A 15,977-nucleotide genomic window follows, 5' to 3' on the forward strand; every position below is an offset into this window, starting at 1 on the left:
CAGAGATTGTTAGAAAGCCCATCTACAGATCCTCAGGTTAGGCTTCTCTGTGACACACTCTTATCTCAGTAAAACTGCTGTTTGTACCTGGTGCACTCATGCTGATTTCTTCAAGAAATCTCTCATTCCATTAAGATGATCTGTAATTACCCAGCTTTCTTTGCCCTGGGGTTGGTGAACTTAGAAAATAATACAGCTGCTTTCTTCCAAATTTCCAGTCACTGTGCTTCTACGTCACCAAATGCAGAGGAAATTTTCCAGCCCTCGGCACACACCCTCCTCAGCCGTGTCAGTGGGGGGTGAACCACTTAACTCTGAGACAATGCACATTTCTTTGGCCTCCTCTCTCCCCCTCTGAGTCTTCTTGGCTGTCCAGTCTTCCCAGCACCTTCTGTTGAAAATACAGTTCTTTTCCCCCACTGAATTGTCTTGGCATCTTGGTCAACAATCAATTGATCACAAATGTAAGGTTTTTGGATCCCACTTGTAGTCCATTGATCTGCAGGTCTGGGCCAGCACCACCACACCGTCTTGTAGTAAGTTCGGAAATCGGGAAATGGGAGCCCTTTGGTCTTGTTCTTCTTGTTCAAGATTGTTTTGACTATTCAGGGTCCCTGTGAATTTTAGAATCAGCCTGTCAATCTCTGCAAAAACCCAGCTGGTGTTTTCTTAGGATCATGTTGAACCTGAAGGTCAACTGGCTATATTAACAGTAGTAAGTCTTTGGATCCATGAATATGGGATGACTCTCCACTCATTTAGATCTTTAATTTCTTGTGACAATGTTTTGTGGTTTTTGATGCCAATGCCATTTTAAATGGTATTTTTAAAAATTTATTGTCTAATTGCTTGTTCTTGGCATATAGAAGCACAATTAACTTCTTCTTTGTATTTGTATTGATCTTATATCCACTGACCTAAATTTACTTGAGTTAAAAAAAAGAAAATCATTCTGTCATAGGTAATAAGAAATGAAGCTTTACTGATGTTTCATTATGAATTAACACTGGCTGCTTTTCCCAATCCGTGTCTCGCTGTCATGTGTCTCCTATTGTATCTGAGGTGTCCTGAGTGGGATCCCACAAATGTAAAGAGGGTAGCAGGGACTCCCTCGCACATGTGTTTGTTTTCACTTTACTGTAAAACAGCTGAGTTACATGAATTTGCAGATGAGACCATCTACTTTTAACTAAACTGTCCCTCAAATAGTAGACAAATGCCTTTAAAAAAAAAACCTGCAAAAAAAAGCAAAACAAAAAAAATTGGCAGAACTGACATTTCTACTGCTGTGCAAGCTCTTCTTAGTCACCATGAAAGGGGGGGAAAAATCAAACAAAAAAACCCCCCAAAAACCCAAAACCCAACTAATCGGATTTGGAAAATAAAGCAAAAAAGTTAGAAATTAACATGAAGACTATTAGAAATACAGATTTATTACAGCTGTTGACCTAAGTGCTGGGCCTTCAGATGCTCTATCAGAGCACTCCAAGGGCACGGCGTAACATTCGTAAGTATAATACTGGGGATACGTGTATATGCGCAACCAAGAGAGTCCGTGTTCCCGTTCCATAGGGAATGGGTTAGAGCGGGTGACAGTGGACACAAGGAAGCCTGTCAGGAGGCCACAGTCTAGATAGATTAGAGTAGTCTGCGGTAGATGTGGGGAGAAGTGGACACATTTTAGAGACACTTAGGGATCTGGATCAACAGGACGTGGTAAGTAATTAGATACGGGGGCTGGAGGCCTAACGAAGATGTCTCAGTTTCTGGCCTAACAGCCTGGGTAGAAGGCGGTGTGGTGCTATTGACTGAAACAGCACCCATCGGAGGAGGAACAGGGCTCTGGAGGAGAGACGGTGAACTGTCTCGGACACACTGGGCCTGAAAGAAAACTGAGAGGGAGCGAACAGCCCCCTCCTGAGCACACACCCCATAAAATGTGTGCACGACAGGATTAGTTTAACAGCCACAAAGCAGGCAACCCACATGCCCATCCACAGAGGCATGGATAAACTGTGACCTACTCACGCTTGCGGCCACTGGCAAAACCATTCTACAGAGAGTAACGTGAGTTTACTTCACATGTTAGTGATGGGAGCAAAGAAAACTCGTCACAGGAATACAAAAGCACGCATACCAAGACCTATGTGCATAAAGTGAAACAACAGGCACCATCTGTGGTGTTCAGTCTGGGGAGGGTGAGAGGGGGTGTGGTGACTGAAAGGGGGTTTCTGGGGAGCCCCATGGAGCTGGTGATGCTCACATTCGTGACCAGGTTTGGGGTTACATCAGCGTGTACACTACAGTAACTCATCAAGCTGCAGAATTAGGGTTGTGTATTTTTCTGTGTAGGTTATAGCTAAAAATGTTAATTCAAAAAAAAAAATCTGGCTAGCTCACTCCTCAGGTTAAAACCCTGCAACAGTGTTCTGACACACACCATGACATGGATGGACCCTGAGGACATTATGCTAAGTGAAAATACGTCAGTCGCAAAATGACAAATACTGTGTGATTCTACTTATAGGAGGTTCCCAGGGCAGTCAGATTTCGAGACAGAAAGTAGAAGGGTGGTTGCCAGGGGCTGGTGGAGGAAAAACGGGGAGTTTCAGTTTTGCAAGATAAAGAGTTCCAGAGATCGGTTATACAACAATGTGAATACACGTAACACTACTGAACTGTACATTTAAAAAATGGTTAAGATGGTTAAGTTTTGTATTCTCTGTATTTTACCATAACCAAACATTTAACAAACAAACCAGCAAACCCTTCAAAAGTTTTCTATTCTTCTTGAGATCAAGTAAAAAATCCTGACACAGCCTAGAAAGTACTGACCCACCCTTTCACCTCTACTGTATACCAATTTCCCCTTAGTCTCTAAATTATTCCTTTCCATTCCTCCAGCACACCAAGGGTTTTTTGTACCTTTCGGTCTTCATATAGGATTCTATAGGATCCCTGGCCCTGGAATGGGCTTCCTTTCTGTGCCCCTTCTTAGTTTAATATCTGCTCATGCGTTAGTCTCAGCATTAACATTTCCTTAGAGGAGCCTTCCCTGACCATCCTGGACTGGGTTAGCTCTCATTTATGCCCTCTTGGCATCCCGGTACTTTCCCCAAGAATCAGTAATGAACAGTTACTTGTATGTTAGCATCTGTTCAATGTCTGTTTTCACCACTGGACAATACACAGGTGCTGACTCACCTTGCCTCCCCGCCCAGACAGCATGCAGGACCTTCTTGTCCCTGCCTGCTACACAGTAGGTACTGAATGAGTATTTGCTGAATGAGTGTTTGAAGCAGTTGCCCGACTTGAGTTCAGGATTTCCGATCTGGATGAATCACAGTCTGGTGAATCCCGGACGAGTGACATTAGAAAAGTAACCTAGGTAAATAGCACTCCAATGTTTACAAAGTGATGAAGGTGGATTGTGCAAATTATGGACATGGTAGGGAACTGCTGATCCTTGGCAAAATTTCAGAAGTTATTATTAAAAGAGTAAGTGCAGAGCCTGAGAAGAGAAGGGTGTAATCATGGGGTGCTAGCACAAGTCCATGATGAGGCAGGTGTCCAGCAGTACGGAGATGGTGACAGCAAACACATTTACTGTGCCCAGTCTGGGGTTTCTTGCGTATCCATTTCCTAGGGCTCCCAGAACAAAAGACCACAAACTTGGTGGCTTCAAACAAGAACTGTGTTGCCTGGCAGTGCTGGAAGCCAGACGCTGAAATCAAAGGGTCAGCAGGCTTGGCTCCTTCTGGAGGCTCCAAGGGAGCGATGGTCCCACGTCCCTCCAAGCCTCTGGCGCTCGCCAGCGATCCTCGGCTGGCCGTGGCAGCGTCACTGTGACCTGCTTCCCTCTCTCTCCCTGTGGCCTTTTTCCCTTGGTGCCTCTCTGAATCCTCTCCTCTCCTTATAAGGATGCCCACGTTGGATTTAGGGCCCACCCCAAACCACTAGGATCTTATCTTGATCCTTAACTACTTAACATTTGTCAAGATCCTATTTCCAAATAAGGTCACACTGCGAGATTCCAGGTGGACATGAACTTTTATGGGACACTACTCAGCCCACCGCATCCTTTAAGTGGAGTACTGACAGACAAATGCATTTTGACGTTTACGACACCATATTCTTAAGAATGGTCCAAAGAAATAGGGATATACAGCTGAAGGGTTAGAGGATTTGAGTCAAACAAGGAAATCAACTACTGCCTACAAATATGTGAACCAATTTTTTTTCCCAGCTGAAAAACTTCCTAACACTGTTTTCCAGAGCTGAACGTGGTGGATTTCTGTGGCTCATGTGTTCACGCTGGAGCTGTACAATCACCAGACAAGAATGCTGAGGCTTTGGATGGGTGGCTAGACTTGAGAATCGCTGGCGACCACTGAGTTCGGACACTCTGTAATTCTTCTCCCGTGCCTCTGTCTGCCCCTTTAATCGGCCATTATACAGAACCAAAGAACTGTAAATCTCCACTAGTACAGCAAACACCGTATGGGGGAGTAGGAAGTGGAGGTGGGTGGGACGGCAGCCAGGAGGTACACACTGTGAAGAAAACTCAGAAGCTCTGGGAAGTAAAGAACATCAGAAGAACCTCGGCATGGTGACCAGCGGTGAGCTGAGCGGCAGGAGCGAAGGGAGCACACCACAGCACGGAGTTCAGGTTTCCACTCTAAGGACAACGAGAAGACGCTGAAGGGGGTTACACAGGGAGTGCTATGATTTCGTGTAGAAGCTTCAAGATAATTTGGGCTACTGTAGGGAGAAAAGATTGATGGCAGATAAGAGAAGAGGCAGAGCAACCAGGAAAGGGTAAGAGGTGAGAGTTGCCTACACTGGGGTGGCAGGAGGGAGAATGGCAAGCAACAGAGAGATGTGTATATTCTGAAGACCTGAAAGTGAACTGTGGAGGAAAGATTCGATGTGGAATGTGAGGAAAAGCAGCAAGGATGACTCCTAAATTTGTTTAAATATTAAGAGCGGACAGTGATGTCATTTACTGAGATGGGGAAGACTAGGGAGCAGGGGGAGCAGACAGGAAGGCAAAAAATATATCAAAAGCTCCATCCGAGGCTCTTCAACCTGGAGATGTCCCTGAGACATTTAGGCTGAAGATACCAAGCAGGGAGAGTTGAATGTGTGACTCCAGGGCTCAGAAGAGAAGATCAGGCTGATGGTAAAGAGGAAGAGACAATAGCAGACACTGGAGAGAGAGAAAATTGTTGCCTCAGAGAGCTGCCTCACTTCTTTAGAAGAAAATATTTTGGAGGGGGGGTGGCCTGGCTGGCTCATTTGGAAGAACGTGTGACTCTTGATCTCGGGGTCATGAGTCTGAGCCTATGTTGGGTGTAGAGCTTACTTAAATAAATAAAAAACTTAAAAAAAAATGTTTTTGGATTACTGAACATTAAGTGCCCATCTGTTTTTGCTTAAATTTTACGTTCTCAAACCTTGGTCCGCTGGGCTGTTCAGATTTTCTCCAGCAACATTCAGCTGTGTGGCGACAGGAAGCGCAGAGAAGATGAATGATATGTGGCTCACCCAGGACTGAGATTCTGCCAAGTGATTGTGATACAGAATAGAGGAAAAAGGGGTGATTATCATGAACACTCATGGAATCTACATCAAATAAGGAGAAAAGTGAGAAGCCCAAAGGAGGCTGAAAAAGCTCCAATAGGGGCCAAGGCATGGGGTCATCCTATGCTCAATCAATGCTGAGGTCTCATTACAACTGACTGAGGAGGAAGGTAGTTGCCAGAGAAAAGGGAAATATGATGAGCCAATGTAACAGCTACTGTAATAAATTACTTTAGGGTCTATAGACGTAGAGCTGTTTATGAAATAAAATCATGTAATTCAATGGTAGCGTCTCCCGATTTCAGGGTCTGTCGGTGCCAACGAAGCAGAAACGCTCTGGAGACAGTGTTTCTGCAGAACCCTACATTCTACAGCAGGGCCATGGAGCTGCAGAAGACCGCAGATGCTGGGAAAGCAGGGAGTTTCAGCAAAGGAAAAAAGGGGCGGGAGCAGAATTCATTTGCAGTGTGGACAGGGGAAAGAGTGGGGATCTCAGTGTCCACACGCAGCAAAGAAAAATTCACCCAATGGCATACAGGGAAGTGCACCTGCCCCATTCACCCCATTGTCCCAAGTCCCAAAAGGCATCCACTTTTAACTTCTGTTTCTGGTTCTTCTGGTGGTTACCCTCCATGGTTCCAGAAAGGCTTACAGCTATTATGTCACCGTTAGACACCGTGGATTTACGAGGTCACAAATCAAGATTTTGCTCACTGAGGCTTTGCCATCAGTTTTGTTATTTCCTGATTTTCTTGTGGTTAAACCCTCCTGGTGGCTACAACTCCAGACGCCCTCCTGAATGCTTACCTTGTGTGGAGAGACGAAGACAAGGGTCCTCACCTGCTCCTGATATGTCTTTTCTCTCTTCCATTTCTCCACCTTTGTCATCTATTTATAGTGGTATGTTCTTAAGGTTGGTAATGTTTACTTTCTGTCCTACAACTAATAGAGCCTTCTATGCTTTAACTGCAGATTCATTTTAAACAGTGAAAACCGACAAAACCACTGAAGTGTTAACATCATCATTACAGAAATGTTACAGAACAGCTGGGCCCGGTGCTAGGATTTCACTTCTCTTCCTAGGATCTGCTAACCGCTCAGAATCATGCCACATTTTACTTGTTTCACATCTGGTCTTGGAGTTCCCTTTTTCTTACTAGGGAAAAACATGCCTCCCCCCCCTTTTTTTAAGATTTTATTTATTTGGGGCACCTGGGTGGCTCACTTGGTTAAGCGACTGCCTTCGGCTCAGGTCATAATCCTGGAGTCCCAGGATCGAGTCCCGCATCGGGCTCCCTGCTCAGCAGGGAGTCTGCTTCTCCCTCTGACCCTCCCCCTCTCGTGCTCTATCTCATTCTCTCTCTCAAATAAATAAATTAAAAAAAAAATTTTTTTTTATTTATTTGACACAGAGAGAGAGAGAGAGAGAGAGAGAGTGGGACAATGAGAGAGGGAACACAAGCAGGGGGAGTGGGAGAGGGAGAAGCAGGCTTCCTGCTGAGCAGGGAGCCCGATGTGGGGCTCGATCCCAGAACCCTGGGATCATGACCTGAGCTGAAGGCAGATGCTTAATGACTGAGCCACCCAGGTGCCCCAAAACATGCCCTTTTCAATATATGGCTGGTATCTTCTAGTTTCCTACTCTTTCTGATCATGGCTTGGAATTCATTCCATTCTTCTTGAAACTAGGGAATAAACAAATAGAAACCAACCTGTTGACACGGACTTGTTCCCTTTGGGGAGTGACCTTCCCCTATGAAGGTTTTGTACTGAAAATTAACAATTTCACAAAAAGAGAGAGAAAAGAAAATAAGAAATATCACCCACCATCCAATCAATATAACCCAACCGGTTTTATTTCTGCACATTACTTTGAGTCCTTGTCCACTGTAAACAGATTTTACACAGTCACAGTTCAATCACTGTACATTTATTTTTGTAGGATACACACAACTTTCACGATCCCCTTTAATGGCTGTGTAACATTCCACTGAGTGGACAGATCATAATTTATTAAACCCACTTGGGAAGCAGTACAAAAAAGTGGTTAAAGTATGGATGCTGCAGTCAGACAGACCTACATCACATCCCAGCTCTGATGAATCCCTATAGCCACACAGCTGGCGGGTTCCCTCACCCACTTTAATCCATCCAGCACTAACTACCCAACACTGATAGCCTACTATGCGCCAGGTACCACACTAAGCACTGAGTATACAAGAGTGGACACAGAAACTGCACCCCTGCCCTCAGAAACAAACCAACCAGACATATAATTTCCGACTGCGTAGAGGGCTCTAAAGAAGGACACTAAGTGAGAGACTGGAGAACCCCAAATTCCCAAAACCCGTAACCACCTAGGACTGTTATTGAAGGACAGTCCCTGTACAGTTCCAGCCCCATCCTCAGTCCACAGTGTGGGACACAGCGTGTGTCAACTACACATCTCTGCCTGGGATACGCTGAGAGCATGAGAGCAGCAAACATCCTCTTGGTAGACTCATTACTCTTCTTTTCTCTATCAGTATAAACCCTACACTTTTTCAAGTTTGAGTTCACGGCTAGAAGTCTGACGTGGGTCTTTTCTGTATCCATTTCTCTCCTCATTGTGTCCACAGTTTCTTTTACCTCCTTGCACAAACTGGGTAGATCTGTAATAGCTGATTTAACATCCTTATCTGCAACTCTCTCATTTGTTCCATTTCTGGGCCTGTTGCTATGGATCGTTTTTGTCTGTTTCTTAGCATGCCTGGTAATTTCTGACTGGATATTGGGTCTTGGATTTTATGTTTTTGGGTCCCAGATGTCGTTGCATCCCTTTAAATACTGTTGGGCTTTGTTCTGGACCAGTTACTTGGAATCAGTCTGATCCTTTTAAAGTGTGCTTCTAAGCTTTGTTAGGTAGGGTCCAGAACAGGTTTTTACTGAGGGCTAATGTGGCCTCACTCCATGCCCTGTGCATTAGAGGGTCTCCCTACACTGATCGATGAGAATATGAATGATCCCCAGCCTCGTGGGAACTCTGAGAGTTCTTCCATCTGCTCATTTTTGACCGTTCTTTGTAAAATGTACAGATCAGTACTCAACCAAAGACTTGAGGGGACCCGTTGCAGCTCTGCAGAGCTCACTCTCTGTGGTGCTCCCTCCTCTCTGGTACTTTACCTCCTGCATATCCAAGCCCATTCCAACTGCCTTGGCCTCCTTGAGCTCTGACCTCTGTCTCAGCAACTCAAGGAGCCCACTGGGTTCCTTCCGGATTCCCCTTCCTTGCACTGCAACACAGAACTCTCCAGGCTGTAAGCTGGGGCAGTCATACGGCTCCACTGTTTATTTCCTTTCTCTCAGGGATCACTGTCTTGTACTCTTTGTTGACCTATTTCTAAAACTGCTGTTTCGTAACTTTGTCAGGTTTTCTAGTCATTTTAGGTGGGGATGTAAACCTGGTCCCTTTTAACTCCATTATGGCTGGAAAGAGAACTAATCAAGGTTGACTTCAAATTCCACATTTTCAACGAAACCTTTCCACGCTACACGTCCAAACCATTTTTTTTGTTTTTCTGGTCTTCGTGCCATTTACAACGTAGCACACTAACAGAGGCCCTACAGTACACTCTGTCTGTCATCCCCCCCCCCCCGCCCACCTTCTTACAAAGCCTGCCATCAGTTCCACTACCAGACCAAACAGCACAGGATTAAATGCAATCATATATTCCAGTGGCTTGCTAGCTAGTACCAGGCACAGTCGTAGGTGCTGGGCTGAGACAAAGAACACACTGTCCCTAACTGCCAGGAGTCATAGTCTGGGGCCATTTAGGAATCAAACCCTCGTCCATAAATCTGTAACATGGTTTTTCAAGGGAAAAACTAAGGTATAAATGAACTTTTGGAACACAGATTGTCAACGTTTTCTTAAAGGGCCAGAGACTAAGCAGTTTAGGCTTGCAGGCCACAGATCCTGTCACAACCACCCAATTCAAAAGCCGCCAAAGACATGTGAACAAACGGCCACAGTCGTCTTCCATTATCTGTTCACAGTAACAGGTGGCTGTCGTCTGCAGACCCGTTTAGAAAAACGTCCACCGATAGGTGGAAGACAGCCGGCACCATCTTCCACAACGGCACACCCAGACAAAGCTGACCTCAGCAAGAAGGCTAAGCTCCCCCAGGCGGGAAATGCGTACTGCACCTTCCCCACTGCACCTTCTGCACACACTACAGGACAAGCACGGAGTAGGTCTTCTTTTTTTAAGATTTTATTTATCTGAGAGAGACAGAGATAGTGACAGAGCTAGCACGCGAGAGCACATAGGCAGGGAGGAGAGGGAGAAGCAGGCTTCCTGCATGAGCAGAGAGCCCGATGCGGGGCTCGATCCCAGGACCCTGGGATCATGACCCGAGCGGAAGGCAGACGCTTCACTGTGCCACCCAGGCGCCCCCAGAGTAGGTACTTAAGTACTTTTGTACTTATGTCATTTTGCATTTAAAGAGCTCCCTTTGTTTTATTCAAAACTGCTTCTAACAATAAAGAAAGCTATACATTTATGGAAAATAATGCCTACTGTATAAAATATTCTAAAGATGATAAAACAGATGTTGATGATCTTGAAGAGCAGTTTTATTTTGTAAATAAGTCAAGACTGTTATACTTAAATACTCAAAAGAATCAGCTCTGAGGACCACCCATTCATCCCACAGATGTCGCGGACATGGCCTAAAACACATCAGACTTTCTCTCTTGAGAATTACCTAAAGAGACAGCTCAGGAGCACATAAAAAAGAACTGCCTCAAAATAACTTTCAATTGTTGTCAAATTCAAATCTATCTACTAGGAAAGACAAAGATTTGATACACTGCACATCTTTTTTAAAATTGTTCAATGGAAAAGATAATCTTACAAATTCTAAAAAGTGTTTCAACATATGTTTTCATCACTAAGCAGTATGTGTGTATATATATGTACACACATGAAGCCATGGGACTGGTGTGAAAAGAATCACTCTACTTCATAGGTGTATTCTGGCAGGTTTGTTCAAAAAGATTTATCTTACTACTTTGCAGTCACACTTTGATAAAGGTGGAGGAATCTGAGAAGTCATTTAATCTGACCTTCCTGCAAATGAAGGGTTTCTCTTTTATAATGTTCAAAATAATGCTCTGTGGTCTGTCTACCTTTTAAAACTCATATGCAGAACTAAACATAAACTAGAGGTGGGCCTGGCCTCTACGAAGCAGGACCAGCGCTGGCCAGGATCCAGGTGCCCAGATGCATGGAGACTAGAGAGGGTCCATCCTGCGAAAGGCAGCTAAGCCTTATCTCCCTTCAACACCTTTTAATGCGGGCGGGTTTTTTGTTTTTGTTTTGTTTTGTTTTACTGGAATTCAGGACTATTTATTCACTCCTATTAACTTTTTTCTTAGTTCCAATCCACCATTCCACACATTGAGACCCTAGGGATTCTGTAGGCCAATACATCATTTAAATATGCCATTCTTTATCAACATCACCGGCAGAGCAATCAAAGATCCCCACAATGTGAACAGCAGGAGGAAACACTGAAGAGAAACAGAGAAATGGAATGGTAGCAGGATGGGTATTTGGTGAGAAGGTCAAATGTTTTCTAAAAAATATTCGAATATTTATATGCCAATGGATCATCAAAAAGTGAAGGAAAAATAGAGTATGTAAAACCATTTTCTAAATTATAAAATTCAATATAGGGGTGCCTGAGTGGCTCAGTCAGTTAAGCATCTGCCTTCAGCTCATGTAATGATCCCAGGGTCCTGGGATCGAGCCCTGCACTGGGCTCCCTGATCAATGGAGAGTCTGCCTCCCCCCACTCCCCCTCCCCTCTTGCTCTCTCCCAAATAAAATCTGTAAAAAATTGTAAAATTCAATATAAATATAATTTATTGTATATATCTCCTTTATCTGCTTGCTTGCTTAATTATGTTAAAATCTGGTTTTTAGGGCGCCTGGGTGGCTCAGTTGGTTAAGCAGCTGCCTTTGGCTCAGGTCATGATCCTGGAGTCCCGGGATCTAGTCTCGCATTGGGCTCCCTGCTCGGCAGGGAGTCTGCTTCTCCCTCTGACCCTCCTCCCTCTCATGCTCTCTGTCTCTCATTCTCTCTGTCTCAAATAAATAAATAAAATCTTTAAAAAATAAATAAATAAATAAATAAAATCTGGTTTTTAGAACCTCCAGCTCCTTTTGAATTCTCTTTCCTTTCAGAGTCCCTGCTCCCAGGATCATACCTATTTTTTCTCTGAATATTTTGAAATCTCTAACTATCTCCAGTAGCCCCTGCCTTTGCCATTGTGAATGAATTCCAACAGTATGTGACCGCTTTCAGCCAAGGTCTTATTTCCACATCAATCTCCTTCACTCTATCAGAATTTTAAAAACCATGTTCAGGTTTAATGGATTCATCCCATAGAATTACTTTCTTAAACCTAAGCTATTAAAAAAAATTTTTTATTGCATCTGTACGGTCAGTAAGATAACACCCTCCTCCCAAGTTGAACATTTTGTAAAATTGTTCTCTCAGGCTGAAACATCCAATCCTCAAAATTTCTATGCAAAGCAAAAAGTGGCTGACACCAGATTCTTCCCCCATCTGCAGACACAATGACATCATCAACACAGGGCCTTCTCCTTCCCAACCCCCCACTCCAGGCTCAGACAAAAAGTTAGTGTGCGCACACAGAGAGCAGTTACAATGTCTGCTCCACAGTAGGCACTAGCTGGTTTACATTTGTTTCTAGCTCTAAGCTCACCCTTTGAGTAAATTAGTAGTAAGAAAGCTACTGGAATCTGCAAATAAATACGTCTCTTCAAAAGCCCATATCTACAAATGAATTCTCAGTTAAAATGTGAAATTCGTTAGCACCAGGCAAATGAAATCTCCATCTACAAATGCATTCTATTTAATGAAAAAGAATAGATTTTCAAAGTGGAACACTTACTGTTTTATAAAGTTTAACTTTCCAAAATGTACTTTTTTTTTTTTAAGATTTTATTTATTTGACAGAGAGAGACACAGCAAGAAAGGGAACACAAGCAGGAGCAGAGGGAGAGGGAGAAGCAGGCTTCAAGCCAAGCAGGGAGCTGGATGCGGGGCTCGATCCCAGGACCCTGGGATCATGACCTGAGCTGAAGGCAGAGGCTTAACCAGCTGAGCCACACAGGCGCCCCGAAAATGTACTTTTAAAATACCAAAGCATCTAAAGAAAAAGTTGCCTGTTTATCCTTTAAGGACATAGGGCAAATAAATTTTACTCAGAAATTCATACATGCCTAATTGATAGTAGCACTTCAAAATATGAAAGGTTTCTAATATTTCACCAATCAAGTCATAGATTTAAAATGAGTCACCATGTTAAGCTCTAGGAAAATGCGAAGTTATTTTGTCTTTATGTTCATTACTACCAAACATTTATCCTCAAAATGCATTTTCATTAATTTCACATCTAGGGGCTCCTGGCTGGCTGGGGGGCGGGCGGGGGGGGGGCAGATGTTGAATTCAAGCCCCACATTGGGTGTAGAGAAGAAAGGAAAGGAAAAGGAAAGGAAAAGGAAAGGACAGGAAGATTGATTCACATCTACTGCCCACACCTGCTTTTGCCAGGAATTCTGTCTCATAACTTTTTTGTGTGTGTAATTTGAATATCACTTTGTTTACTGTCAATATACAGTAAGTCCTCCACAAACATGCTAAGAATGCTCTTCAATTCAAAATTATAAGGCATAAAGATCACTAGAATTGCAATATTTTTTCGTAAAATATAAAATTTTGAAACTCACTAAATCAAAAATAGCCATTTTCTCTCTCTCTCCTTTTTTTTACTGAGGTATAACTGATGTAAACTACTTCTTAAACATGAGTAATTTTAACAGGTTTATACCACCACTGTTTTTAAGATACGTTCCTAAGTTCCTGCTACAAGAGCAGGAAAATACCTTGGATTTCACGATTTACAGGTGAACGGATTTATAAAGGCCCTTACTAGCACATCAGGAAGAGAGATTTTTATGTTTTGTTCACTGCTGTTACCCCTGTCTCCCCAGTGGTACAAAGGATTTCGATTAGTATTTGCCAGACTGAAAGCACCTATGTCTGCAGATCCCTTAGTAGGAAGTCAGATCCAAACCACCTGTAGGGTCTCACCTCTCACACCATGAGAGAACGTAGAGCAATCTCATGTACAAAAAGAAAATGAGCTCCTAGAGAATGGAGAAGGGGAAGACAGACACTTAAGGAAACTGACCTCAGACTCAGCCTTTACACACTGCCCCAATGTGTTCACTTCAACAGGGTGTCTAAAACCTCACCAATTTAGACACTCATTTAGGTCAATAAGTCTGGTCTTTTTAAGAATGGAGGAACCAGGGGATGCCTGGGTGGCTCAGTCCGTTAAAAGCATCTGATTCTTGATTTCAAGTCTTGATCTCAGGGTCGTGAGTTCAAGGCCTGTGTTGGGGTCCATGCTGGGCGTGGAGCCTACTTAAAAAAAAATTAAAAAAAAAGCAGGAACCATTTATACGTCAACAACCTTACTGAGGTAAATATGTCATCCTTCCACTTTGCTGACGAAACTGAGGTTACGCAGCCAATTTACGTTCCTAGTGTCACAAAGTATGTGTATGTACAGCAGGACTCAGAACCTTGAATCCCACAGTGATGCTACCTCCCCAGGGACAAAGGAATAGGACTAACCCTCATCCACACATCAGCTGCATGTGAGCTCCCAATACCCTTCTATTCCAATACCTAAAACAAGCTTTCTCGAAGAGGGGGCTTTTGTTTGGGGTGACAGGAAAGCAACAAGTAGTTTTTTTTTTTTTTAAGATTTTATTTATTTATTTGAGACAGAGAGAATGAGAGAGACAGAGAGCACATGAGAGGGGGGGAGGGTCAGAGAGAGAAGCAGGCTCCCCGCCGAGCAGGGAGCCCGATGTGGGACTCGATCCAGGGACTCCAGGATCATGACCTGAGCCGAAGGCAGCCGCTTAACCAACGGAGCCACCCAGGCGCCCAGCAACAAGTAGTTTTAAAACATGGAACACTCTGGAGGCAAGAATCTAAAAGTGAGGATCATGGATTTAGGGTGCTGGAGGGAACCAAGCCCCAAAGAAAAACCACAGATTTCAAAACACTGCACAGGGCCAGCTCTTGCTCCACAACAGCTTGCCTCTCTCTCTTCCTTTTCCTTCCCTTCCCCGTGACCCTCCTCGTTCTCAGCACCAGAAAATAGGCTACCATTGTTAGTGCCATAGTTTGGCAACATGATGTGATCCAACTACAGTGACTGGCACAGAACAGGGACACAAATATTTACTAAATGAACCAAAGACCAAAGTTGTTTCTGCGGGCACGCTGGGACCTTAACTGCCATTTTTAACAAAGTGGAGACAAGAATGCCCTTTAAGCACCTGATTGTTGGTGTACAAATGAAGTTTTAAAGGGCAGGTCTACACTGGGGGCAAGCTACAGTGAAAGCCTTGCAGGATTCTCTTTCCTCAGTCAGTATACAAACAGCTTAGCACTTCAGCAGATCTGAGATCACAAATAGAGATCTCAGAAGAGGCATGATGTTTTAATATTTAGAGTATAAAAACAAACACCATTACCTTATTTAGGCTGCCTTGTTTAGGTCATTTTAACATGAATAGCAGCTTAAAAAAAAAAAAACAACCCTCTCAGCATTCTCAGGATGAGTGTGGGGGTGGAGAAGATAGCAGACATTTTCCAAAAAGTTAGCAGTGGGAAAAGGAAAAAAAAAAAAAAAAACACAGAAAATATCAAAAGGGAGAATGGTTCCTTTAAAACATGGCCAGTGATATATACAGATATATGTTTTATACCAAATAATGAGACAGAACCCGTGTTTTTAGGAAGACATGATAATAAGACAATTCTTGAAAATTTTATCCATTTCCCCTTTGGTCAGCACCGGTGCCCTGAAGACTTGGCTCCTAGTCCCAATCGGTATCAGATTCTTCATGATGTGAGATTTTTCAGGCGTCAAATTACAGTCAAACTACTGGGGCAGAACAAGAGCCAAAAGCAACAGGGAAGATGCCCATTTTCCTCTTCCACCCTCCTCCCACTTGCCACTTAAGAGAAACGGCACGTTTTCCGTTCGAAAAGGGCCTCATCCTCCGAGATCCAAGGCAGCGTTAAGTCTGGGATTTCGGGAACAAACCTGCCGATCCCCAAAAGACAGGTTAGAACCTCATCCACCATGAATTAGTTCTGCGCTCCTCCACCACCTCCTTTGTCTCAACTGTCCCCGCAAACTCGCAGGGCAATGCCCTCCCGTAAACAAGCTACCTAAACGAAAAGGAACGTTTTCTAAGTCCTCCGACAAGAAGAGGAAGCCCCCCCGGACGCGT

At 43.8% G+C, this 15,977-nt stretch overlaps 1 protein-coding gene across 2 annotated transcripts in view; it reads right to left on the reverse strand.

Moving 5' to 3' along the window:
- Positions 1 to 15,977, reverse strand: part of RNF130 (ring finger protein 130) — a 107,166-nt gene that overhangs the window by 85,909 nt on the left and 5,280 nt on the right. Inside the window, exon 1 of one of the 2 annotated variants that reach the window (XM_044916777.1) lies at positions 7,296 to 7,344. The exons of the other annotated variant lie outside the window; for it this stretch is intronic. The gene's annotated coding sequence lies outside the window, so the exon portion shown is untranslated. Of the gene's footprint in view, positions 1 to 7,295; positions 7,345 to 15,977 lie in introns of those variants that run through there. 2 annotated transcript variants of the gene reach the window in all.

This window comes from Neomonachus schauinslandi, chromosome 7 (genome assembly GCF_002201575.2).
Source record: "Neomonachus schauinslandi chromosome 7, ASM220157v2, whole genome shotgun sequence".
NCBI lineage: Eukaryota > Metazoa > Chordata > Mammalia > Carnivora > Phocidae > Neomonachus > Neomonachus schauinslandi.